The sequence below is a fragment of the Schistocerca nitens genome, chromosome 5, assembly GCF_023898315.1.
Source record: "Schistocerca nitens isolate TAMUIC-IGC-003100 chromosome 5, iqSchNite1.1, whole genome shotgun sequence".
In the NCBI taxonomy this organism is placed as follows: Eukaryota; Metazoa; Arthropoda; class Insecta; order Orthoptera; family Acrididae; genus Schistocerca; species Schistocerca nitens.
This window is the reverse complement of record NC_064618.1, coordinates 722,624,936-722,650,897: the sequence shown is the minus strand read 5'-3', so window position 1 is coordinate 722,650,897 and position 25,962 is coordinate 722,624,936.

The following is a 25,962-nucleotide window of genomic DNA, read 5'->3' as shown; positions in this document are numbered from 1 at the left end:
ATAGGATTCTTAGGGCATAACATTCTGATGACATTCTCTTCGGAAGTACCTTTGTGTTTTCACACCACTTCAATTGAGAATCAATATTCATTCCTAGAAATTTTGCATTTTTTACACAGTCTATAGGGGTGCCATCTACATTTAATTTAACATTGTCATCTTTCCTCTTCAAACTGAAATTCATGGCACTAGTTTTCTTTATGTTCAATGTCACTTTATTCCTTATGGACCAATCATAAACGTCCTTGAGAGTTTCATTTGCTTTCTCGGCTAGGAGTTCTCTTGTTTTATAAGTAACTAGTCCATTACCCATTAAGAAATTGATGAAAAAACTGTTACGAGGCAAACAACTGACGTTGTAACGCTGTGCGTCGCTAGATTACGCTGCCTTTACTAGGAACTACTAAGACCACCATACAGGAATCCTTGGAACACGGCATATTACTAAGCAAAACAACATAAAATATGAACAAACACATAGTTTTCAGCGAGTATAAAGTAAGTTGAACACTACTATCATTTCATAAACTGTTCTAAGATACGGAACTAAGTTTCAGGCAAATAATACTGCACAATGTGGCAAGCCATTTGCTGCAATGGTATCACTTATCTTTCTTTTTATTCGCTATTCGTTTCAGCATTTGATATAATTACAATTGTTTCGTTCATTGCTAGCAAACGGCACTCCAGAAGCTCTGCACATCTCGAAGATATTAGTGTAGCGAGTCAATTACCTCCCCAGGAAGTTGTAAGCGCAAGGGCAATGTGAACGTGATTGTGTCCATGTACCACACATTATGGAATATTTTCCCACGTGAATAGAACACAATAACAGTATTTCAAAAAGAAGTTCTAAATTTAGAATTTGTGGTTACATTCAGAATCCCAGAATGAGAAATTTTTGTATTCTTTGCAATTTTGAAGAGGATTAATTACCATTTCGCCCAACTACCACATGTAGTTTAAAATAGCGTGAAGTTAAGCGATAACTGGCCCCGAATATTTGACATCTCTAAAGTCATATGAATTTGAGGCAGTGAACCGTGACGTACTTGTGTTTATATGAATATTTCTCTACTAGCAACTACCGGTACTATGATTTTTGAATGGTACTGTATATGAAGATAGCCCAGAAAGTAATGCACCGCACTTTTTTCTTCAACACTTCTTTATTGGACATAATGAGAATTACACACACGAAAGAATGGTATTTTAATCTACACGCCCTATTTTTCCACGTAATCTCCATCCCCTCCTATGGCCTTCCTTCAGCGCGAAACGGTCAAGTCATTATGAGCACTCGCTTAAAAGCTTACTGGCCCATCTCTGGAACACAATATAGTAGCGATTCTGCGTAAGATGGGTTAGAGAAGTCTTTGGTAGGTTTGCAGAGGTATGTGGCACCGATTCCATATTCTGCTAACAGTCATTGGATCTCGCCCAACGCGAGCAGCAATGTCGCGATACAATAAACCGCAATCGCGATAGGCTACAATCCGTCCTTTATCAAAGTCGGAAACGTGATGGTACGCATTTCTCCTCCTTACACGAGGCATCACAACAACGTTTCACCAGTCAACGCCGGTCAACTGCTGTTTGTGTATGAGAAATCGGTTGGAAACTTTCCTCATGTCAGCACGTTGTAGGTGTCGCCACCGGCGCCAACCTTGTGTCAATGCTCTGAAAAGCTAATCCTTTGCATATCACAGCATCTTCTTCCTGTCGGTTAAATTTCGCGTCTGTAGCACGTCATCTTCGTGGTGTAGCAATTTTAATGGCCAGTTGTGTACATCTCACTTCCCCCGAGCACTCCTAAGGTTACTGCTACACCTTTTGATGGCTCTTCATTCATGATAAAACGGCCGGCCGGTGTGACCGAGCGGTTCTAGGCGCTTCAGTCTGGAACCGCGCGACCGCTACGGTCTCAAGTTCGAATCCTGCCTCGGGCATGTATGTGTGTGATCTCCTTAGGTTAGGTTGAAGTAGTTCTGAGTTCTAGGGGACTGATGACCTTAGATGTTAAGTCCCACATTGCTCAGAGCCATTTGAACCATTTATCAACTCGCCCGCCGCGTGTGACGTTCGCTCAGTGATACGGTTTTTATCAGCAAGGAACCTTTATGCTGCAGAAATTCATCGACAGATTTGCGAAGTGTACGGTGATAACTGTTATGAGTAAAGCAAAGTGCGTAAGTCGGTACGAGAATTCAAAGATGGCCGTGACAACGTCCATGATGACGACCACTCCGGTCGCCCTTCTTAGATTACAGACGATTTGGTGGCTTCATTTGAAGCGAGGATTCCTGAGAACAGGCGCTTCACAACAACAGGTCTCTCAAACGATTTTCTTGACGTGTCGTGATCAGTGCTTTAGAACATTGTTTCTGAACACCTAAAGTTTAGGAAACTGTGCTCCCGTTCGATCCCGAAACTTCTAATAGAGGACCACAAAAACCAAAGATTTGAGTGTGCGATGAATTTTTTGTCTCGTTATCGCGAAGAAGGTGACGCCTTCTTGAGTCAGATCGTAACGGGAGACGAAACCTGCGTTTCGCATATCACGCTCGAATCGAAGCAACAGAGCATGGAATGGAGACATACACACTCGCCTGTAAAGGTGCAGGCCAAACAGACTCTGTCCCAGCGCAAAATCATGGCGTCGGTGTTTTGGGATAGGCAAAGTGTTTTGCTGGTCGACTTCATGCAACGAGGAACCACTATCAATGCAGAAGCATACTGCCAAAGCCTGAGAAAGCTACGCAGAGCGATTCAAAACAAAAGACGCGGCATGCTGACATAGGGAATTGTCTTTCTCCAGGACAATGCAAGACCTCACATTGCAGGTCAGACCCGCGATTTATTGGACAGTTTTGGCTGGGAAGTCTTAGACCACCCACCCTGCAGTCGTGATCTTGCGCCGAGCGATTACCATCTGTTCCTTCACCTCAAACAACACCTCAGTGGCTACCATTACAATGATGACGACGACGAGAAAACGGCAGTGAACGCTTGGTTATCGGATCAGGTGACAAGTTTTTATGAAGAGGGTATTTTAAAATTGGTTATGAGGTATGATATGTGTTTCAACAAACTTGGCCACTATGTCGAAAAAGGAGTGATGTATGTACTTTCTGAAAATAAATTTACTTTTTTGAAATAACCCTTCATTGTGTACTTATGTTCAAACGGACATTACTTAAAAAACATGTCTCGTACTTCTGTTTCCGCTCTTCCCTGTTCCAATCGCGGATGGCGCATGGAAAGAATGCTTGTTGTCGGTAAGCCCCTGTACTAGCTCTAATTTCTCATATTTTCTCATCATGGTCATTTCGTGAGATTTATGTGCGAGGTAGTAATATGTTGTCCCACTCTTCATGGAAAGTCCTCTCTCGGTATTTCAATAGTAAATCTCTACGTCATGGACAACGATGCTATTGAATCGTTTGCCACTGGAGTCTGTTGTTCGTCTCCGTAACGCTCCTGCGCAGACTACACGAACCCGCGACGAAACGCGCCGCTCTTCGTTGGATCTTTCTGTACTGCCTGGTAATTATCCCTAATTGATGAACTATGCTTAAGAATCGGTCGAACATGTGCCTTATAAGCCGTTTCCTTCGTGTATAAGTTACATTTCCTTAAGATTCTTGCTATGAGTCTCAGTTGGCATCTGATTTTCCTACTGTCTGCTTTATGTGGTCATTCCGCTTAAGGTCGTTCTGAATTGTTACTCCCAGATATTTTACGCTAGATATTGTTTCCAGCAGTTTTGTCGTCAGTAGTGTAGTTGTACAGTAGCGAATTTATTTTCCTGTGTAACCGCACTATGTTGGATTTACGTTCACAGTCAACTGCCAGAGCCTGTACCACTCATCAGTACCCTCCAGATCATTCTGCAAATCTATATTTTCTTCTGACGTTGCTACTTTCTTACTGACGACCCCAACATCTGCGAATAGTCTTAAAGAGCTTCCGACGCTTTCTACAAAGTCATTTATATAAACTGTAATCAGCATCGGTCCTATCACACTTCTTTTGACTACTCCGGAAATTTCCTTTATATCTCTTCCTTTTTGTTCCGTTAAGAGCGACATGTTGAGTTCGATCTGCAAGGAAGACACGAATCGAGTCGCAAATCAGGTCCGAGACTCGATAAGCTCGCATTTTTTTTTTCACTAAACGGCATTGCGGGACGGTGTCAAATGCCTCCCAGAAGTAAGGAACAGGGCACCAACTTGGTCGTTGTCAAAAAATGGCTCTAAGGACTATGGGACTTAACATCTGAGGTCATCAGTCCCCTAGACTTAGAAATACTTAAACCTAACTAACCTAAGGACATCACACACACCCATGCCCGAGGCAGGATTCGAACCTGCGACCGTAGCAGCAGCGCGGTTGCGGACTGAAGCGCCTAGAAGCGCTCGGCCACAGCAGCCGGCCCTTGTCGTTGGCCTCAGTGCTGTGGATCTCATGGAGAAACAGAGAGAGCGGAGCTTCGCGAGATCTCTCCTTGCGAAATCCATGTTGATTTATATAGAGGAGATTTTCGTTCTAGAAAAATGTCGTAAATCTTGAGCATAAAATATGTTTCATGGTTCTACAACAGATTGACTTTAACTATATAAGCCTGTAATTATGTGGATCTTCCTGCGACCCCTCTTGAAATGATTTTGGTCTTTTCTCCAGTCGCTAGGTACCCTTCGTTACTTCAGCGATGTACGATAAACTGCTGCTAGAGGGAGAACAGTGTTGTGTCTGCTGAGGTCGAAGTAGAGTGTGATTGTGAAGTTATCTGGACACGTTTAACAGGGCTAGGGGAAATAAAGTTAATTGTTGGGTGTTATTACCGGCCACCAGGTTCCACCGTGACAGTTCTAGAATCATTCAAAGGGAGTCTACATCATGTATCGCAGAAGTACCCGGATCATGCTATATTAGTCGGACGTGACTTCAACTTACCTAGTATAGACTGGGATGTCTATGGATTCATTACAGGTGGTACAGACAAGCTGTCGTGTGAATTACGTTTGAACACATTATCGGAAAACTGTCTTGAGCAGCTAAATCGAGAGCCAACGCGTAATGGAAATATTTTAGATCTGGTAGCCACGAACAGACCAGACCTCATCGACGGTGTCAGTGTAGAAACAGGGATTAGTGATCATGATGTTGTCATTACGACTATGGTTACGAAAGTTAAAAAGTCGATCAAGAAGGCTAGGAGAGTATTCTTACTAGAAAGAGCAGATAAGCAGTTGTTAGCGTCCCACTTAGTAAATGAATCGACTTCATTTACTTCCGGTACGATCGACGTGGAAGAATTATGGGCAAATTTTAAACACATTGTAAATCACGAATTGGACAAGTATGTGCCGAAAAAGTGGGCTACGGACGGAAAAGACCCACCGTGGTTTAACAGCGCAATTCGGAGAATGCTCAGGAAGCAAAGGCAGTTGCACTCGCGGTACAAGAAAGATCTGGAGAATGAGGACAGGCAGAAGTTAGTAGAGATTCGTGCTGCTGTAAAAAGAGCGATGGGCGAAGCATTCAACTGCTACCACCGTCATACCTTAGCAAAAGATCTTGCTGAAAACCCAAGGAAATTCTGGTCTTACGTAAAACCGGTAAGCGGGTCGAAGGCTTCCATCCAGTCACTCACTGATCAGTCTGGCTTGGCAACGGAAGACAGCTAAACGAAAGCTGAAATTTTAAATTTAGCATTTGAGCAATCTTTCACGCAGGAGGATCGTACAAACATATCGCTGTTTGAGTCTCGTACAGATTCCCGTATGGAGAACATAGTGATAGGCTTCCCTGGGGTTGTGAAGCAGATGAATTGGTTGAAAATAAATAAATCGCCAGGTCCCGATGGGATTCCAATTCGGTTTTACAGAGAGTACTCTACTTCATTGGCTCCTTACTTAGCTTGCATTTATCGCGAATCTCTTGCCCAACGTAAAGTCCCGAGCGACTGGAAGAAAGCGCAGGTGACGCCTGTATATAAGAAGAGTAGAAGGACGGATCCTCAAAATTACAGACCAATATCCTTAACATCGGTTTGTTGCAGGATTCAAGAACATGTTCTTAGTTCGAATATAAAGAATTTCCTTGAGAGAGAGAAGTTGCTGTCCATGTACCAGCATGACTTTAGAAAGCATCGCTCCTGCGAAACGTAACTCGCACTTTTTTCACATGATATCTTGAGAACCATGGATGAAGGGTATCAGACGGATGCCATATTCCTTGACTTCCGGAAAGCGTTTTACTCAGTGCCCCACTGCAGACTCCTAAATAAGGTACGAGCATATGGGATTGGTTCCCAAGTATGTGAGTGGCTCGAAGACTTCTTAAGTAATAGAACCCAGTACGTTGTCCGCGATGGTGAGTGTTCATCGGAGGCGAGGGTATCATCTGGAGTGCCCCAGGGAAGCGTGGTAGGTCCTCTGTTGTTTTATATCTACATAAATGATATTTTTCATAGGGTAGATAGCAATGTGCGGCTGTTTGCTGATGATGCTGTGGTGTACGGGAAGGTGTCGTCGTTGAGTGTCTGTAGGAGGATACAAGATGACTTGGACAGGATTTGTGATTGTTGTTAAGAATGGCAGCTAACTCTAAATGTAGATAAATGTAAATTAATGCGGATGAATAGGAAAAAGAATGCTGTAATGTTTGAATACTCCATTAGTAGTGTAGCGCTTGACACAGTCACGTCGATTAAATATTTGGGCGTAATATTGCAGAGCGATATGAAGTGGGACAAGCATGTAATGGCAGTTGTGGGGAAGGAGGATAGTCGTCTTCGGTTCATTTGGGAAGATGTGGTTCATCTGTAAAGGAGACCGCTTATAAAACACTAATACGACCTATTCTTGAGTACTGCTCGAGCGTTTGGGATCTCTATCAGATCGGATTGAGGGAGGACATAGAAGCAATTCGTAGGCGGGCTGCTAGATCTGTTACTGGTAGGTTTGATCATCACGCGAGTGCTACGGAAATGCTTCAGGAACTCGGGTGGGAGTCTCTAGAGGAAAGGAGGCGTTCTTTTCGTGAATCGCTACTGAGGAAATTTAGAGAACCAGCATTTGAGGCTGACTGCAGTACAATTTTACTGCCGCCAACTTACATTTCGCGGAAAGATCACAAAGATAAGAGAGATTAGGGCTCGTACAGAGGCATATAGGCAGTCATTTTCCCCTCGTTCGGTCCGGGAGTGGAACAGGGAGAGAAAATGCTAGTTGTGGTACGAGGTACCCTCCGCCACGCGCCGTATGGTGGATTGAAGAGTATGTATGTAGGTGTAGATGTAGATGTAGATGTAGATGAAGTTCTTTCTCATAATCTTTGTAGAAACTTACAGACATCTCATCTGGTCCTGATATCTTTCTACTACTAAGCGATTGTAGTTACTCTTTTGATTCCGCGATCGGTTATCAGAGCACCTGTCATATCAATATTCGTACGGCGACTGGAAGGAGGGGCCATGTTACGATCATCCGCGGTGAAACAATTTTCGAAGAGCGGATTCAGTATTTCGGCCTTCGCTCTGTTACCTTCCGTTTCGTGCCTGTATGGTCAATGACTGACTTATTTGCGCTCCTTCCTTGGCCGTGGCCAAGATTTGAACGGCGGCACTCGCAGTCACCCGTTTTAGCACTGTGCTTCGTAGTTCGGTAGGTGAAGCAGCGGGAAGGGTCTGTAAAGCACGGCCTCCCGGCTTCCAGTCTTGCCTGGCTGGCGTGTCGAGCTGCGAGCCGACTGCTCGTTTAACGGTACCGGCGCCGCCGTACACGCGGGGACTATTTGTCGGCGCATCCCATCGCCTAGCGCGCGCGGCGCAGCCAATACCGCCAGCTCCCCACCGCGTCCCATCCCATCCCACTCCACCCTTCCGTGCCCCCATTCCGCCGCAGCGAACGCAGTTTTTATTTTTCCGCGGCGCAAGTTCCGTCTCTCGCCTCGCAGCCCGCTCCTCTCGCATTCGGCACACATCTCGGTTTTATCGCCAGTTCCGGAAGTATATAACCGAGTCGAGTAGCACTTCATTCGTCTTACGGCGCCCGCCCGCGCATCTGCCACTCAGTTTCTCCTCGGCGGGCCATACGCGACTCGGTGCAACGACTCGCCCGCCGGAGAGATAGGCGCGTGCCGCGCGTGTGTGGGCGTGGGCGTGTGTGAGAAGTGTGCGTAGGCGGCAGTGGGCCGTCTTGCCCTCGCCTAGCCACCGTAACTTGCCCGACGACACTTCGTGTCCTGCAAAACACGTATACATGCTCGTCGCGCCGTGGAAACTGCTCTGCACTGATTGTCGGTCCCCCTCCTTCCTGTAATCCCTCCCTCCTTTTTCTTTTCGCCCCAGCTACATCCGAAACTGACAAGTTTGTTTTAATAGCAATTTGCATAACACGGACCAAATCTGTCCTTCTCACGAATTTGTTTTATTGACTTTTACTGATGCTTTAAAATGAATATAAACAGTTTCGACCTGTCAGTAGGCTACGTTCGTGGGGTTCGTAACGCCTGCTCCGTTCACCGCCACCGCCTACCAGCATGGTACGAGGTCTGAAGATGATCAGTAACTGACCGAAACAGCTAATGACAAAAATAAAGGTTTCTTGTGATAGAGACTGATTATATTCATTTGAAAGTATTAAGGAAAACCTCTGTTCTTCACGATATTTGGGCAATACCCACCATTGCCACCATCAGGAAAGCAACTGGCTGTCGATAAACTAACAGAATCCCAGGGATCTAACAAGGAGACGGCATGACCGTGGGGTCGAGGATTTGTCCGCAATTTTGTGTGGTGAAAGAGGACGCCTAACACCTCACGTGGTTAAAATATTAGGACGCACTACTCGGAAAATCCCGAGAAAAATCGATCCCATGTTTCTTGGGTGACTTATGAGTACAAAATGTTAGTCCACTGCCGAGCCGCCGTCTGGCCTACATGGTTAGCGCTCGGACCTTTACGCCAAAGTTCTCGGGTTCGATACCTCCTTCGGCACTTTCTTTTCTTCTGTTGCTTTCAAAATTGCAGCGCATTGTTAGAGGAGAATCGTGAAATTAATTCCTGGGAAGATTTTATAAAAATTCATTCTATAATTCACCATCAATTATCGTCACCAATATTCCGAGACATGATTCAATATGCCCAGTTTGCCTCAAAATTGTCAGGAACTCGAAACATTTTTGTAAATGTTAATGGGACATGTTTTTGTACAGATTTATTGCAAACGCCCTATGATGTTAAAAAATCCGCTTTTATATGTTGCGCAAGATGTCGCAAAAATTATTGGTTTGTTTGTTTTTACGATAATTACCACTGCGGTTCTTGTTTATAATCATTATATGTATAAAATTTGAATTTTTTCCAATCGACTTTGTTATTCTGATTGAAAAGGCAATGTTTCTCCTCATATACTTTACAATGAAAAATGGAAAACCCACCGCCATGAATTGTGTTGTTGGACAAAAAGAAAATAATTTTTGTTCAATAATGAAACTAACTTGTTAAAGATAATGTAGGTTTGGGAAACTTTCTGAATAATTGGTGGAATAACCAAAGAAAATGAAACAGAAGGGAAAAAAAAGTGTGTCAGAGGAGAAATCGAACACGAGACCTCTGACGTAAGAATCCGAGCCCGAAACACCTACGCCAGACGGCGGCTCGGCTGTGTACTAGTATTTTATACTCATAGGGCACCTAAGAAACTTTGGATCGATTTTTCACGGGATTTTCCGGGTAGTGCGTCCTAATATTTTAACCACGTGAAGTGTTAGGGGTCCTCTTTCACCACACAAAATTGCGGACAAATCCCCGACCCCACGGTCGTGCCGTCTCCTTGTAAGTCATGCAGTAGTGCCCCGTTGCGACCAGAGTTTACATTTATAAGAATATATGAATGTGGTATCTGTACTTTCGGACGTGTCAGAAAGAACAGACACCATATTCATATACATAAGGCATATTGGCCAATAATCTTCCTCAGTGCGGATGCACTCACATTGCTCACACTCTTACGGGAATAGGTAGACTGACTAGGGAGAGTAATGAGTATAGTGAGCAGAGGCACTAGAAATGTTCCATGTTACTACTCCTGGTAGGTGTAAAATGAATGTGCGCAACGGAAAATAATAAACGTTAAAATGGTGATTTGGCCCTGTCTGACTACCACCTGAAGTTAATCTTAGGATCTTTTAATTCTATTAATTACAATCTAAACATAAATGAATAATTAACGCAACTAATAGAACTACATGATAGATGTTGCTCCTGCTTATATATTTATTGTAGATTACAACATTACAAAGTTCACATTTCCTAAGTAAAATTACTAATCAATTTTCCAACTGTGCCTCTTATTATGACTGCACGGTCTAATAACGCGAAATGACTGACATCATCTACGTACCAAACACTAGAAGACAGTACTTTCAAAGATGATCTACAGTGGTGTGGAACCTGAGTGGAAATCAACTAACGTGATCACAGCTGTTTAGCTTTTGTAGCCCTAATAAGCTGAAGCAATTTGCGATATCACTGTATGTACTGTGTCTGGTGCGTCGAAGTGATGGTTCTGGTACTCGTCTGCGACGATGGAAAAACTCTAGCCACAAATAAACTCCTTGAAACACTAGGATGGCAGAAGGCGGTCCTCTGACTAATACACTCTATTACTTTCTTCTCCTCTCTGTGTTTTACAGACGAGAAACGCGAACTCTCAGCCACAAGGACTGAACGCTGCTTACTCTACGACGACTTCCAACCTGGAGGTGAAGTCCAGAATCGTATAGGTCCACAACAGTACAGTGGCTAATTTTTCTAACTATAAACTCTCCTGAGAACAAAGACAGCAAGTCCGTCTGTACCAACAAAGCTGATATCGAGGGACCGTCACACAAGGGCGCTCACAACGGAATACCTCGTCTCTACAACACTGGCCTCCCAGCAAGGCTCAGCTCCCCACCATCGTAATTCCAAAACAAATCATCTTACCGTAACCACTGAATATTCACCCTCTCTACAGATTCTTCCGAACGTCGACCAACCATATTTTAGTCTTTTGTCGTCCAGTGCAGAAAGTTTGAGAGGAAATACATATACTCTTATAATGGTACGCTTTTGGGCAATAATCCTTGGAAATAACCCAGCCTGCGGGGTTTCTGAGGTGACTCTTCCGCGTTCCTCTAAGCTGCGTCCAAGAGTTTCGTAGTTTCCGAAGTATAATCCTTCCCGTCCGGCTACAAAGCCGGCCGGTCGCGACTCTATTGTGCTCCAGAGCTCAGGTGCCAAGACGTCCGTCTGGTTACATCCTGTGTTTAAGCAGGACCGACACCTGTGCGGGCCTTCCTACCAGAGCTTGAGTTCTGCCTGCCATTTCATCTCCACTGGCGTTCCAACCTCCACTAGTATAGGCAACCATTAATTACGCAATTTTTATATTAAAGACACTCCGACACCTTTCATGCAATAAGCATTAACAATTACTTACAAGGCTTACGTGACAATGTCAGTCTCCTTTAAATATTCATATACAGGGTGGTCCATTGATCGTGACGGGGCCAAATATCCCACGAAATAAGCATAAAACTAAAAAAATACAAAGACGAAACTAGTCTACCTTGAAGGGAGAAACCAGATGGCGCTATGGTTGGCCCGCTAGATGGCCCTGCCATAGGTCAAACGGATATCAACTGCGTTTTTTAAAACAGGAATCCCCATTTTTCATTATATATTCGTGTAGTACGTAAAGAAATATGAATGTTTTAGTTGGACCACTTTTTTCGCTTTGTGATAGATGGCGCTGTAATAGTGACAAACGTATAAGTTCATGGTATCACGTAACATTCCGCCAGTGTGGACGGTATTTGCCTCGTGATACATTACCCGTGTTAAAATGGACAGTTTACCAGCTGCTTACGCTTCACTCTCTCGTGATCGTTTAGCTCAACACGACTCAACTCCAACAAGCGATTCCCTAAATGCGCCAGATGCAGTTGAATCCTATCGATCTGCCTATTTGTAGGTTGGCTGTCTTCCAGAAAGGAAAGATTTCGCTTTACTGCATCGACCGCAGCTGAAATGATATGAGGAGAGGCAGCGAATACCTCCCCGATGTTATCCACTGAAAGACTCAGCGGTCCGTCCAACACCGCACGTGACCTGGTCGCCAACAGCAGAATGCTGTCCGCGGCTGGAAGTCGACGAGCTTTCAACTCTTAATGTAGAAATTCTTTTTTAAAATGCGAGATTCTGGGACACCCTCTGAAATCCATGTGAGCAACGGCCCCCTAATAACAACAGCGACGTATGAGTACAATACCTTGAAAACGAGAAATATCTTCGTACAATAATCACAAGAAACAACAACAAATGACGTGAAAGAATAGACAACTCTAACCCCCCCATACCAAAAATAGCGTACGGCGTCCGGGTTGACTGGCAGTCTGCCGCACCTACCAGTCGCGGCATGGTCACTCAAGTTAAGTAAAGTTGATCGTTTCATGCGTACCACGACAGAGTACCACCGTTTCTGCATGAACCATTAGTTGGATCTGTTTGGTGAATTTAAAGAGCTCAGGAGGTTAAGGCATGTTTGCCAAACCTGAGGTTCTTCCTGATTATACTTCTGTGTCTTTCTAAAGCTGGCATTCTTATTACCAAGTTTAAGACCTATTACTTATCAATACAAACTGCCGAACCTTACACTGATCCACAGTCATTAGCTACTACATTTGCTGTGAAACTTGGTTATGATAGCCGTCTGAACCATGGACCTTGCCGTTGGTGGGGAGGCTTGCGTGCCTCAACGATACACATAGCCGTACCGTAGGTGCAACCACAACGGAGGGGTATCTGTTGAGAGGTCAGACAAACGTGTGGTACCTGAAGAGGGGCAGCAGCCTTTTCAGTAGTTGCAGGGGCAACAGTCTGGATGATTGACTGATCTGGCCTTGTAACATTAACCAAAACGGCCTTGCTGTTGTGGTACTGCGAACGGCTGAAAGCAAGGGGAAACTACAGCCGTAATTTTTCCAGAGGGCATGCAGCTTTACTGTATGATTAAATGATGATGGCGTCCTCTTGGGTAAAATATTCCGGAGGTAAAATAGTCCCCCATTCGGATCTCCGGGCGGGGACTACTCAAGAGGACGTTGTTATCAGGAGAAAGAAAACTGCCGTTCTACGGATCGGAGCGTGGAATGTCGGATCCCTTAATCGAGCAGGTAGGTTGGAAAATTTAAAAAGGGAAATGGTTAGGTTAAAGTTAGATATAGTGGGAATTAGTAAAGTTCGGTGGCAGGAGGAACAAGACTTATGGTCGGGTGAATGCAGGGTTATAAATACAAAATCAAATAGAGGTAATGCAGGAGTAGGTTTAATAATGAAAAAAAATAGGCGTGCTGGTGAGCTACTACAAACAGCATAGTGAACGCATTATTGTGGCCAAGATAGACACGAAGCCCACGCCTACTACAGTAGTACAAGTTTATATGCCAACTAGCTCTGCAGATGATGAAGAAATTGATGAAATGTATGATGAGATAAAAGAAATTATTCAGATAGTGAAGGGAGACGAAAATTTAATAGTCATGGGTGACTGGAATTCGAGTTTAGGAAAAGGGAGAGAAGGAAACATAGTAGGTGAATACGGATTGGGGCTAAGAAATGAAAGAGGAAGCCATCTGTTAGAATTTTGTACAGAGCATAACTTAATCATAGCTAACACCTTGTTCAAGAATCATAAAAGAAGGTTTTATACATGGAAGAATCCTGGAGATACTAAAAGGTATCAGACAGATTTTACAACGGTAAGACAGAGATTTAGGAACCAGGTTTTAAATTGTAGGACATTTCCAGGGGCAGATGTTGACACTGACCACAATCTATTGGCTATGAACTGTAGATTAAAACTGAAGAAATTGCAAAAAGGTGGGAATTTAAGGAGATGGGACCTGGATAAACTGAAAGAACCAGAGGTTGTACAGAGTTTCAGGGACAGCATAAGTGAACAATTGACAGGAATGGGGGAAACAGTAGAAGACGAATGGGTAACTCTGAGGGAAGAAGTAGTGAAGGCAGCAGAGGATCAAGTAGGTAAAAAGACGAGGGCTAGTAGAAATCCTTGGGTAACAGAAGAAATATTGAATTTAATTGATGAAAGGAGAAAATATAAAAATGCAGTAAATGAAGCAGGCAAAAAAAAATACAAACGTCTCAAAAATGTGATCGACAGGAAGTGCAAAATGGCTAAGCAGGCATGGCTAGAGGACAAATGTAAGGATGTAGAGGCTTATCTCACTAGGGGTAAGATAGATACAGCCTACAGGAAAATTAAAGAGACCTTTGGAGAAAAGAGAGCCACTTGTATGAATAACAAGAGCTCAGATCGAAACCCAGTTCTAAGCAAAGAGGGGAAAGCAGAAAGGTGGAAGGAGTATATAGAGGGTCTATACAAGGGCGATATACTTGAGGACAATATTATGGAAATGGGAGAGGATGTAGATGAAGATGAAATGGGAGATACGATACTGCGTGAAGAGTTTGACAGAGCACTGAAAGATCTGAGTCGAAACAAGGCCCCGGGAGTAGACAACATTCCATTAGAACTACTGACGGCCTTGGGAGAGCCAGTCCTGACAAAACTCTACCATCTGGTGAGCAAGATGTACGAGACAGGCGAAATACCCTCAGACTTCAAGAAGAATATAATAATTCAAATTCCAATGAAAGCAGGTGTTGATAGATGTGAAAATTACCGAACTATCAGTTTAATAAGTCACAGCTGCAAAATACTAACACGAATTATTTATAGACGAATGGAAAAACTAGTAGAAGCCGACCTCAGGGAAGATCAGTTTGGATTCCGACGAAATGTTGGAACACGTGAGGCAATACTGACTTCACCACTTATCATAGAAGAAAGATTAAGGAAAGGCAAACCTACGTTTCTAGCATTTGTAGACTTAGAGAAAGATTTTGACAAAGTTGACTGGAATACTCTCTTTCAAATTCTAAAGGTAGCAGGGGTAAAATACAGGGAGCGAAACGCTATTTACAATTTGTACAGAAACCAGATGGAAGTTATAAGAGTCGAGGGGCATGAAAGGGAAGCAGTGGTTGGGAAGGGGATGAGACAGGGTTGTAGCCTCTCCCCAATGTTATTCAATCTGTATATTGAGCAAGCAGTAAAGGAAACAAAAGAAAAATTCGGAGTAGGTATTAAAATCCATGGAGAAGAAATAAAAACTTTGAGGTTCGCGGATGATATTGTAATTCTGTCAGAGACAACAAAGGACTTGCAAGAGCAGTTGAACGGAATGGACAGTGTCTTGAAAGGAGGATATAAGATGAACATCAACAAAAGCAAAATGAGGATAATGGAATGTAGTCGAATTAAGTCGGGTGATGCTGAGGGAATTAGATTAGGAAATGAGACACTTAAAGTAGTAAAGGAGTTTTGCTATTTGGGGAGCAAAATAACTGATAATGGTCGAAATAGAGAGGATATAAAATGTAGACTGGCAATGGAAAGGAAAGCGTTTCTGAAGAAGAGAAATTTGTTAACATTGAGTATAGATTTAAGTGTCAGGAAGGCGTTTCTGAAAGTATTTGTTTGGAGTGTAGCCATGTATGGAAGTGAAACATGGACAATAAATCGTTTGGACAAGAAGAGAATAGAAGCTTTTGAAATGTGGTGCTACAGAAGAATGTTGAAGATTAGGTTGGTAGATTACGTAACTAATGAGGAGGTATTGAATAGGATTGGGGAGAAGAGAATTTTGTGGCACAACTTGACTAGAAGAAGGGTAGGACATGTCCTGAGGCATCAAGGGATCACAAATTTAGCATTGGAGGGCAGCATGGAGGATAAAAATCGTAGAGGGAGACCAAGAGATGAATACACTAAGCAGATTCAGAAGGATGTAGGTTGCAGTAGGTACTGGGAGATGAAGGAGCTTGCACAGGATAGATTAGCATGGAGAGCTGCATCAAACCAGTCTCAGGACTGAAGACCACAACAACAACAACAGCCGTCTGTTGTAGCTCTCAGCTTACTTTGAATTTTGGGCAATTGTATAGTTATTCAAGGTTGTGTCAGAGTTTCTGCTGGCATGTACTGGTTGAAGTACATTTCAATTCTATACGAGCGAAGCGCTGTACTACACACTAAACGTGCTCCCCAGTAACAGCCGCCACAAGAGACGAAAATAAAACACTGTAAAAAACTTTAAAATCAACTCAAAGCAATACCAGTTACAAACAAGACAAGTGATCTCGACAACGCCTTAGACTGTCGGGAACAGTCCGACCATGCGACAACACACCACAGGGACACGATGATGTTCCACACTCCAAGCTTCACCGTTTTGGAACCCATGCCAATGCGGCAGGCCACCACTTTTTATTAATTCAATAACAACAAGAAGACAGAGAAAATCGACAAGTTCTACACTCTTGGGAAGTGGCCACTAACTCAGTAACGGTCGTTTCCGTCACTTTACGACGGCAGGTACGCGTTTAACACTCCTTTGCAAATAATTGACTTAAAACAACCAATGTTGCTGTCGTAGGCAGACCTTACAATACTCCACAACGACAGCACCTCACAGCTTCTTGTCGGCGGCGTGCTACATCGACATTTCCTTCTTATAATTCGAAGTAAACGTTTTCGAGTCGTCTTTCAACGTTTTATGGAACCGCTAACCACCTTCCTGACAACTGTGAAGCTACATACAATAGAGAGTGACCGAACAATGAGTAACCACCACTCCTGGCAACAAACTACACGAGCCTGTACCTTGACTGTGTCGAATGCTATAACCAGAAACAGCGACCAACAACGTTAGGACAGTATATACAACGAGGTGCCTAGTAACACCAGACTGCAGAGCTTATCACTGGATTACAGCAGAGCTATCGAGACGCACAACACTGACCAACATCAACTCTACCTCGTTGCTGTAGTGCCTCTATCCAAGCTGTGCTCGTAAACACGGGCGGTCGGGAACTATGAACCGGCCCAAGCGTGTTCCATACCTTGCGGCTACCGCGGATGCCGCTAGCACCACCGCACCGCAATACGAGCACATAGGCTGTCAAACACTACACGGAGGAACTACACAAGCAGGTGCGATGGTGCTGATTCCAAATTGCCGGGGGAGGAGAGTAAGCGGTGCGAGTGTCACGTATACGGTTATCAGAATCACGGAGGTCGGTTTACGTTGGATAAGCTTCGCACAACACTGCGTATAGCCAAATTTTTTAAGGCTGCAGCTCATCCTCGGGATTGGATAACCACAGGCATAAATATAACTCTTTCATCCAACGCTGCGGTGAAGGACAATGGTTAGCGTACAAACCTAAGAAGATCGTAGCACTGAAACTGAACTTTCTCTGTCTTGAATTTGCTCGCAGAGCTCAGCTTTAATAGCCGTGAAACAAGTGGTCGTGATTTTCGTTCTGCCGCAGGTTTTTGACCGCTGTTTTCTCGTATACACTACAAATCGTGAGGATGTGGCTATTTAGAACATTAATTTAAATTCAAGGAAACAAAACGTGCAGTCTGCCGCAGTTGAGTCATTGGACACTTGAAATCAGCCACCGACACAGCACCTCGAACTTGCGGCATATGCCAACATTGATGAAAACCATTCAGCAACCAAGAGTGCATAAAATATTTCATCGTTTAAGACAATCAGCTTCAACAGACTTTTCTGTCATCTTCATTTTACGCTGAACCTCAAGCACGAGATGTCAAATGGAGGTTCAGCGTGAAATGAATATGTTCCACAACAAAAAGATTTTTAAGACTTGAAGATGACAGCAAAATCAGTTCAAACCTGTTGTCTTAAATAAAGCAATATTTTATGTGACCTTGGCTGTTGAATGATTTTTAACAGTTAAAACAGAGAGCCCTTCAGTATCCTCAAAATGAGAAAATTCGGCCAACACTGCTCTGCATTACACATTAACAGCGTTTATGAATTGACTCACCGTGTTTGTGGCCGCCTATAACCGATTGGTAGCCAGCAACCGATGTGGCAACACTGTAGCAGCAAGTGAAAGACGTCAACTATCAAGTAATTTTAATCTAACTATAGTAGGCATTTTGCTGATTTGTGGATCGATGGCCTTCAAGAGTTTTGTGAAAGAAAACGTTATCTGCAATAGTCTGTTCTAAGGGATAACTACACAGCCTACAATGGACAATTTTTTCTTTAACAGAATTTCTGATAATGGTACACGCCCTTATTAAATGCTACAAGATCAGCTGGAAACAAAAGACATATATTGTGCAAGTCTAATAACATTAAGTAAGGCAGCAGTTCTAGGCGCATCAGTCTGGAACCGAGCGACTGCTACGGTCGCAGGTTCGAATCCTGCCTCGGGCAAGGATGTGTGTGATGTCCTTAGGTTAGTTAGGTTTAAGTAGTTCTGAGTTCTAGGGGACTGATGACCTCAGATGTTAAGTCCCATAGTTCTCAGAGCCATTTGAACCATTTTTTGAACAAAGTAAGGAATTTATACCATGACTGTCATGCTATTTTCTCAAAGCTTGTAGTAGTAGTAATAGTTTTTGTTGTGGTCTTCTGTTCAAAAGCTGATTTGGTGCAGCTTTCCACACTAGGCTATCTTGTGCAAGTCTTTTCACCTCTGAACGACTACTGCAACCACATTCGTTTTATTCTCCTTACTACGAGGGTTGTACCAAAGATAAGGTTCCCAATGAGGTTCCTCGAGGGAAACTGCTAGGCTAAATCCGACAACAGTGCCGTGCACAGTGGTTCCCCCACTCTCGAGCCCGCCCGTCCGCGATTCGCTACGTCGCTCAGTGTTGGCTTGGCGGCCGTGCGAGATGAAAGTGTTGATCGCCGCTCCCGCCGAGTGCGAGGTTCTACATCTACATCTACATCTACATTTATACTCCGCAAGCCACCCAACGGTGTGTGGCGGAGGGCACTTTACGTGCTACTGTCATTACCTCCCTTTCCTGTTACAGTCGCGTATGGTTCGCGGGAAGAACGACTGTCTGAAGGCCTCCGTGCGCGCTCTAATCTCTCTAATTTTACATTCGTGAACTCCTCGGGAGGTATAAGTAGGGGGAAGCAATATATTCGATACCTCATTCAGAAATGCACCCTCTCGAAACCTGGCGAGCAAGCTACACCGCGATGCAGAGCGTCTCTCTTGCAGAGTCTGCCACTTGAGTTTATTAAACATCTCCGTAACGCTATCACGGTTACCAAATACCCCTGTGACGAAACGCGCCGCTCTTCTTTGGATCTTCTCTATCTCCTCCATCAACCCGATCTGGTACGGATCCCACAATGATGAGCAATACTCAAGTATAGGTCGAACGAGCGTTTTGTAAGCCACCTCCTTTGTTGATGGACTACATTCTCTAAGCACTCTCTCAATGAATCTCAACCTGGTACCCGCCTTACCAACAATTAATTTTATATGATCATTCCACTTCAAATCGTTCCGCACGCATACTCCCAGATATTTTACAGAAGTAACTGCTACCAGTGTTTGTTCCGCTATCATATAATCATACAATAAAGGATCCTTCTTTCTATGTATTCGCAATACATTACATTTGTCTATGTTAAGGGACATTTGCCACTCCCTGCACCAAGTGCCTATCCGCTGCAGATCTTCCTGCGTTTCGCTACAATTTTCTAATGCTGCAACTTCTCTGTATACTACAGCATCATCCGCGAAAAGCCGCATGGAACTTCCGACACTATCTACTAGGTCATTTATATATATTGTGAAAAGCAATGGTCCCATAACACTCCCCTGTGGCACGCCAGAGGTTACTTTAACGTCTGTAGACGTCTCTCCATTGATAACAACATGCTGTGTTCTGTTTGCTAAAAACTCTTCAATCCAGCCACACAGCTGGTCTGATATTCCGTAGGCTCTTACTTTGTTTATCAATCGACAGTGCGGAACTGTATCGAACGCCTTCCGGAAGTCAAGGAAAGTAGCATCTAACTGGGAACCTGTATCTAATATTTTCTGGGTCTCATGAAGAAATAAAGCGAGTCGGGTCTCACACGATCGCTGTTTCCGGAATCCGTGTTGATTCCTACATAGTAGATTCTGGGTTTCCAAAAACGACATGATACTCGAGCAAAAAAATGTTCTAAAATTCTACAACAGATCGACGTCAGAGATATAGGTCTATAGTTTTGCGCATCTGCTCGATGACCCTTCTTGAAGACTGGGGCTACCTGTGATCTTCTCCAATCATTTGGAACCTTCCGTTCCTCTAGAGAGTTGCGGTACACGGCTGTTAGAAGGGGGGCAAGTTCTTTCGCGTACTCTGTGTAGAATCGAATTGGTATCCCGTCAGGTCCAGTGGACTTTCCTCTGTTGAGTGATTCCAGTTGCAGTAATCCGGTTTCTCAACGCAAGGAAGTTACCGCCCGAGGAGATTCATCAGCAACTGACTGAGGTTTATGGTGAAGAGTGCATGTCCATTCAGCACGTCCGCAAATGGTGTAAGGCTTTTGCTGAGGGTCGCACGGAAGTTCACGATGAAGAATGGAATGAAAGACCGCTGGTTACAGATGCGATTGTCCAGAAGATCAACAGTGAGCTGCTCAAATATCAGTGTCACTGTCTGTGAACTTGTTGAACACGTTCCTGAAGCTACCTACTGCACCATTGAAAAAACTTTAATTGTGTGGTCATTGGGTTACCCGGATGCTGACTGACGGACACAAGGAGCAACGCCTTGACTGTGCTCGCAAGTTTCTTCAACATGTGAGGGGCGAGGCAACAAGGAGAAGTTGTTTGACTCTATCGGCACAGGAGATGAAACGGGGTGTTTCATTACCCCCCTCCCCCCCAAACAAAACTCTGATTCAGTGCCACCAAAGAAATTCAAACAAACGCAGTCGGCAGGAAAAGTTATGGCGACTGTGTTTTGGGATCGGTTTCATGCAACCTGGGACGAAAATAAACTCAGACAGATATTGTGGAACATTGACCAAACTCTGGCGACAGTCCAGAATCGCTGGAGAGGACGACTGAAGGAGGAAGTAGTGCTTCTTCACGACAACGCTCGACCCTTCGTCGCTCGTCAAACACAGGAGCTTTTGAAGAAATTTGGGTGGACTGTTATGCCCCATCCCCCGTACAGCCCAGACTTAGCCCCCAGCGATTATCCCCTCTTCCCCAAGCTAAAGGAACACATAGGTAGCAAATGCTTCAAGAGCGACGATGAAGTCCGAGCAGAGGTGACACGCTTCCTCAACAGATTGGCAGGAGACTTCTTCGACAAAGGAATACAAAAGCTGGAGCACCGTCTTCAAAAGTGTGTCCAAAAAAATGGAGACTATGTTGAAAAATAGACAAAAGTGTTAGCTTTTCAACGATGTATAAATTAATAACAAGAAACAATGTTTTCTATTTGTAAAAAATATGGCAACCTTACTTTTGGTACAACTCCCGTATATTCGAGCCTTGGCCTCCCTCTACAGTTGCGTCGCTCCATTCTTCATCCCAATAAACGTTTCCTTGATGTTTCTGGAGGTTACCCAATCTCTTATTTCGGTAAGTTAAGCCACAAATTTATTATTTTCCCCACTTCGATTCAGTACCTCTTTATTACTTATTCTACCTACGCACCTAATTTCCAAATAATCTGTAGCACCATATTCTGAAGCTTCTATTCCCTTCTAATCAGAACCGTTTATCATCCACATTTCACTTCCGGTGGAGGCTACAGTCAAGCGAATACTTGCAGAAAATACTTCCTAACATTTTAATTTATTTTCAATGTTAGCAAATTCCAGAAACGTTATTCTTGCAATTGCCAGTCTACATTTTGTATCCTCTCTACTTCGGCCACTGTCAGCTATTTTCAACATTTAAAACTTCCTCCAAGGCCAGGCCAGACTCTTGCATCTAGATTTGATCTCTGGACTCTCTGAGGTGCATCGCTGCCATGCAGACAGTGGAGGAGGTTTCCAGGGGAAAACGTGCAAACACAACCAGAGGCCTGGGGCTCGGAGGCAGCGATAGGGGGACACCAGAACGAATAAGGGGCAAACGAAGCCCGAGATTCCGTCGATATTAACCGACTTGTAATTGGGTGACGATCTTTGCATGCGTATGAGGCTGCGGGGTTCGGGCCGGGATCATTTATATGTCGGGGAGCGCGGGTCCCAGCGCGCGCCGATAACGCAGGCCGCTGCCTGCGCCGCGACCAGGTTAGGTTGGGAGAACCCGTGCGCCGACTGGTAAACAGCCGCGGCCTCATAACTGATTCCCCAAATTATGCGAGGGGCGCCGGCACGGGCTGTCGCTCCCCGCGTTCCGCCAGGGTTCTTCTGGTATGCGTCCCTCTTAGATCCTCTGCAGCTGTAGGTGCGTCCGCAGAGTTTCAAAGCAAGCTAATCTACCTTGCGTATTCGCTGCGACACTATGCTTATCTGTTTATAATTCTGGCAGCTATAATACTATGTGTTTGGACAAATCAGGTCCTGGAGGAAAGATCTACGCTGTAGTGACAAAAGTAATGGGATAGCGATATGCACATTCACAGACGGCGCTAGAATCGCGTACATACGGTATAAAACGGCAATGCATTGACGGGGCTGTCATTTGTACTCCAGTTGTTAAAGTGAAAAGGTTTCCCACGTTATTATGGCCGTACGACGGGAATTGGCAGACTTTGAACGCGGAATGGTAGTTGGAGCTAGGCGCATGGCACATTCCATTCCCGAAATCGTTAGGGAATTCAATATTTCGAGATCCGCAGTATCAAGAGTGTGCCGAGAATACCAAATTTTAAGCGTTACCTCTCACCACAGACAACGAAGTGGCCGCCGGCCTTCACTTAACTACCGAGAGCAGCAGTGTTTGCATAGAGTTGTCAGTGCTAAAAGGCAAAGGCTCAAATCGATGTGGTACGTACGACTAACGTATCCATTACGACAGTGCGGCGATATTTGGCGTTAATGGGCTACGGCGGCAGAAGAGCAACGCGAGTGCCTTTGGTAATAACATTACATCGCGTGCAACGCCTCTCCTGGGCTCGTGGCCATGACTGGGGAACCGTGGCCTGGTCAGATGAGTTCCGATTTCAGTGGTTACAGCTGATGGTAAGGTTCGAGTGTGGCGCAGGTCTCATGAGGCCAAGTTGTCATCAAGGCACTGTGCAAGCTGGTGGTGGCTGCATAATGGTGTGGGCCATGTTAACATGGAATGGACCGGGTTCTCTATTATGTTCGGCTTCTCGGAGACAATTTTCAGCCAAATATGGTGTGGTGTCACCGCCAGACACCACACTTGCTAGGTGGTAGCTTAAATCATCCGTGGTCCATTAGTACATGTCGGACCCGCGTGTCGCCACTGTCAGGATCGCTAACCGAGCGCCACCACAAGGCAGGTCTCGAGAGACGTACTAGCACTCGCCCCAGTTGTATGGACGACATTGCTAGCGACTACACGTACGAAGCCTTTCTCTCAATTGCCGAGAGACAGTTAGAATAGCCTTCAGCTAAGTCCATGGCTACGACCTAGCCAGGGCATTAACCATATCTGGAGAGAGTCTCACTTGTATTATCAAGAGAAATGTACCACAATGAATTAAAGTTAAGTATACGAGAAGCTCCGTTCTTTTCTTTATAGCTTTCATCACGTATCCTGTTTCAGACTTAACGCCAGTCGGCGTGTGTGTACGCGTGCCTTTCGGTTACCCGTCACTGTGGACTGGCAGCCTTGTCAGTCCACTACATATGGACTTCATGTTCCCAAACAACTATGCAATTTTATAGATGACTATACGCCATCTCACTGGGACACATCTGTTCGTGACTGGTTGGAAGAACATTGTGAACAGTTTAATGATTTGGCTAGCCAGATGGCCTGAAATGAATCCCCTCGAAAGTTTGCGGGACATAATCGAAAGGTCAGTTTGTGCACAAAATTCTGCACGGGCAACACTGTAGCAATTATGGACCGCTGTAGATGTTGTTGTTGATGGTGATGATGATGATGATGTTTGGTTTGTGGGGCACTCAAGTGCGCGGTCATCAGCGCTCGTACAAATTCCCAATCTATACACAGTCCAATCTAGACACTTTCACCAATGATGATGGAATGATGAGGGGACAACACAAACACCCAGTCCCCAGGCAGAGAAATTTCCCGACCCTGCCGGGAACCGAACGCGGGACCCCGTGATCCAGAGGTAGCAATGCTAGCCCCTAGACCACGAGCTGCGGACGACTGCTGTAGAGACAGCATGGCTCAACATTTCTGAGCGGACTCTAAAAAAAAAAAAAAAAAAAAAAAAAAAAAACGTTGAAATGGATCTGAGCACTATGGGACTTAACATATGAGGTCATCAGTCCCCTAGAACTTAGAACTACTTAAACCTAACTAACCTAAGGACATCACACACATCCATGCCCGAGGCAGGATTCGAATCTGCGACTATAGCAGTCGCGCGGTTCCGGAATGAAGCGCCTAGAACCGCTCGGCCACCGCGGCCGGCTAAAGGCAGGTCCGACACGTTATTAGGAGGTATCCTGTGACTTTTGTCACCTCAGTATACACTAATGTTTGAAGAATCGCCTCGGAAGGTAACGCTGGGTGTGCTTTCTTTGCCTGAGAACAGGTCACTACGAAGAGTATAAGCTTCCATCATAAGTCTCCTCTTGTGAAGTGGAGGCTGCGGTAGTCGTAAAGGCACTGAAGTACTCTTTAACTTAGAAAAGCATTCTCAGTATCAAAAAGAGCAGGAACTCGGAAAAACAGAATAGTAAAATTGTTATCAACATAGCGGAAAGCTCTCGAAGAAATAAATACACTGTCTGAAAAAAAAGTAATCCACCCTCAGGTCATGGTTCATATGTCAGTGTAACCTCGTACGTGTGAACAACATCGTTGCGTATGGAAATGATTAGAGCTGCATTTCTCTGTGACAGGTAGAACGGCCACCACACTGCGTTAGTGTAGTTTCAAGTTCCGGTAAGATATATAATATAAGGAATGTGAACGATATCTGAAGTTACGTGATCACTGTGAAGGACACAGAGATGCAGCATACTTGTGTGAGACAGCGTTATCAGTACCTGACAGAGTTTGAAAGGGGCTCCCATTTAGCCGACTGGTCTAACAGTGTAATATCCAAATTTATGGGGCATGTGGCAGTGGCCCGACATTGGACTGCTTGGGAACGTGAAGGCAGGCATACTCATCGTCATGGTCTTGCTCGATCACGTGTGACCACCACAAGGGAGGATTCTGCACCAAGCACATCGTCACCCCTTCAGAGCTGCACCTGCCATCCGAGAACAAGTAATGATCACCCTGCACCATTCTCTGCCATCTCGCACAACTGGTCAGAAACTGGTAGCAGCTGAAGTAGGGAATTACTGTCCAACGCATTGCATGCCGTTAATACCCCAACACCAATGACTGCTTTTAGAGCGGTGCCGTGACCTGGGTGCAGGGAATGATCAGAAATATGTTCAACGGTGAATCGCTGTTCTGCATTCCTCCACATGACCACCGCCGCAATCGTGGCGGCTGCCGGGAGGGGGGGGGGAGGGGGGGAGGGGGGGAGGCAACAGAAAGTGAGGTCCCATTCTTCTAATGTTTTGGAGAGGCAGAGCCATGTCGTCCTGACATAATGGTGTGGAGAGCCAACAGATATGACTCCAGATCACGGTCGGTAGTCAGCGAGGAAACCCTGACACCATAAAGGTATGTCGTGGACTATCTGCATACACATGTGCCAGTTTCGTGGTGCCATTTTTCCACAGGACAATGCTCGTTCATACATGGCACGTGTCTCTATGAAGTGTCTACATGATGTTTAGTCACTCACTCAGAATCCTCACATCTGTCCCCGATAGAACACTTGTGGGATCAGCTCAGACTTCGACCCTGTCTTAGCACCAGTATCAATACGTCAGGAACCAGTGGCAACA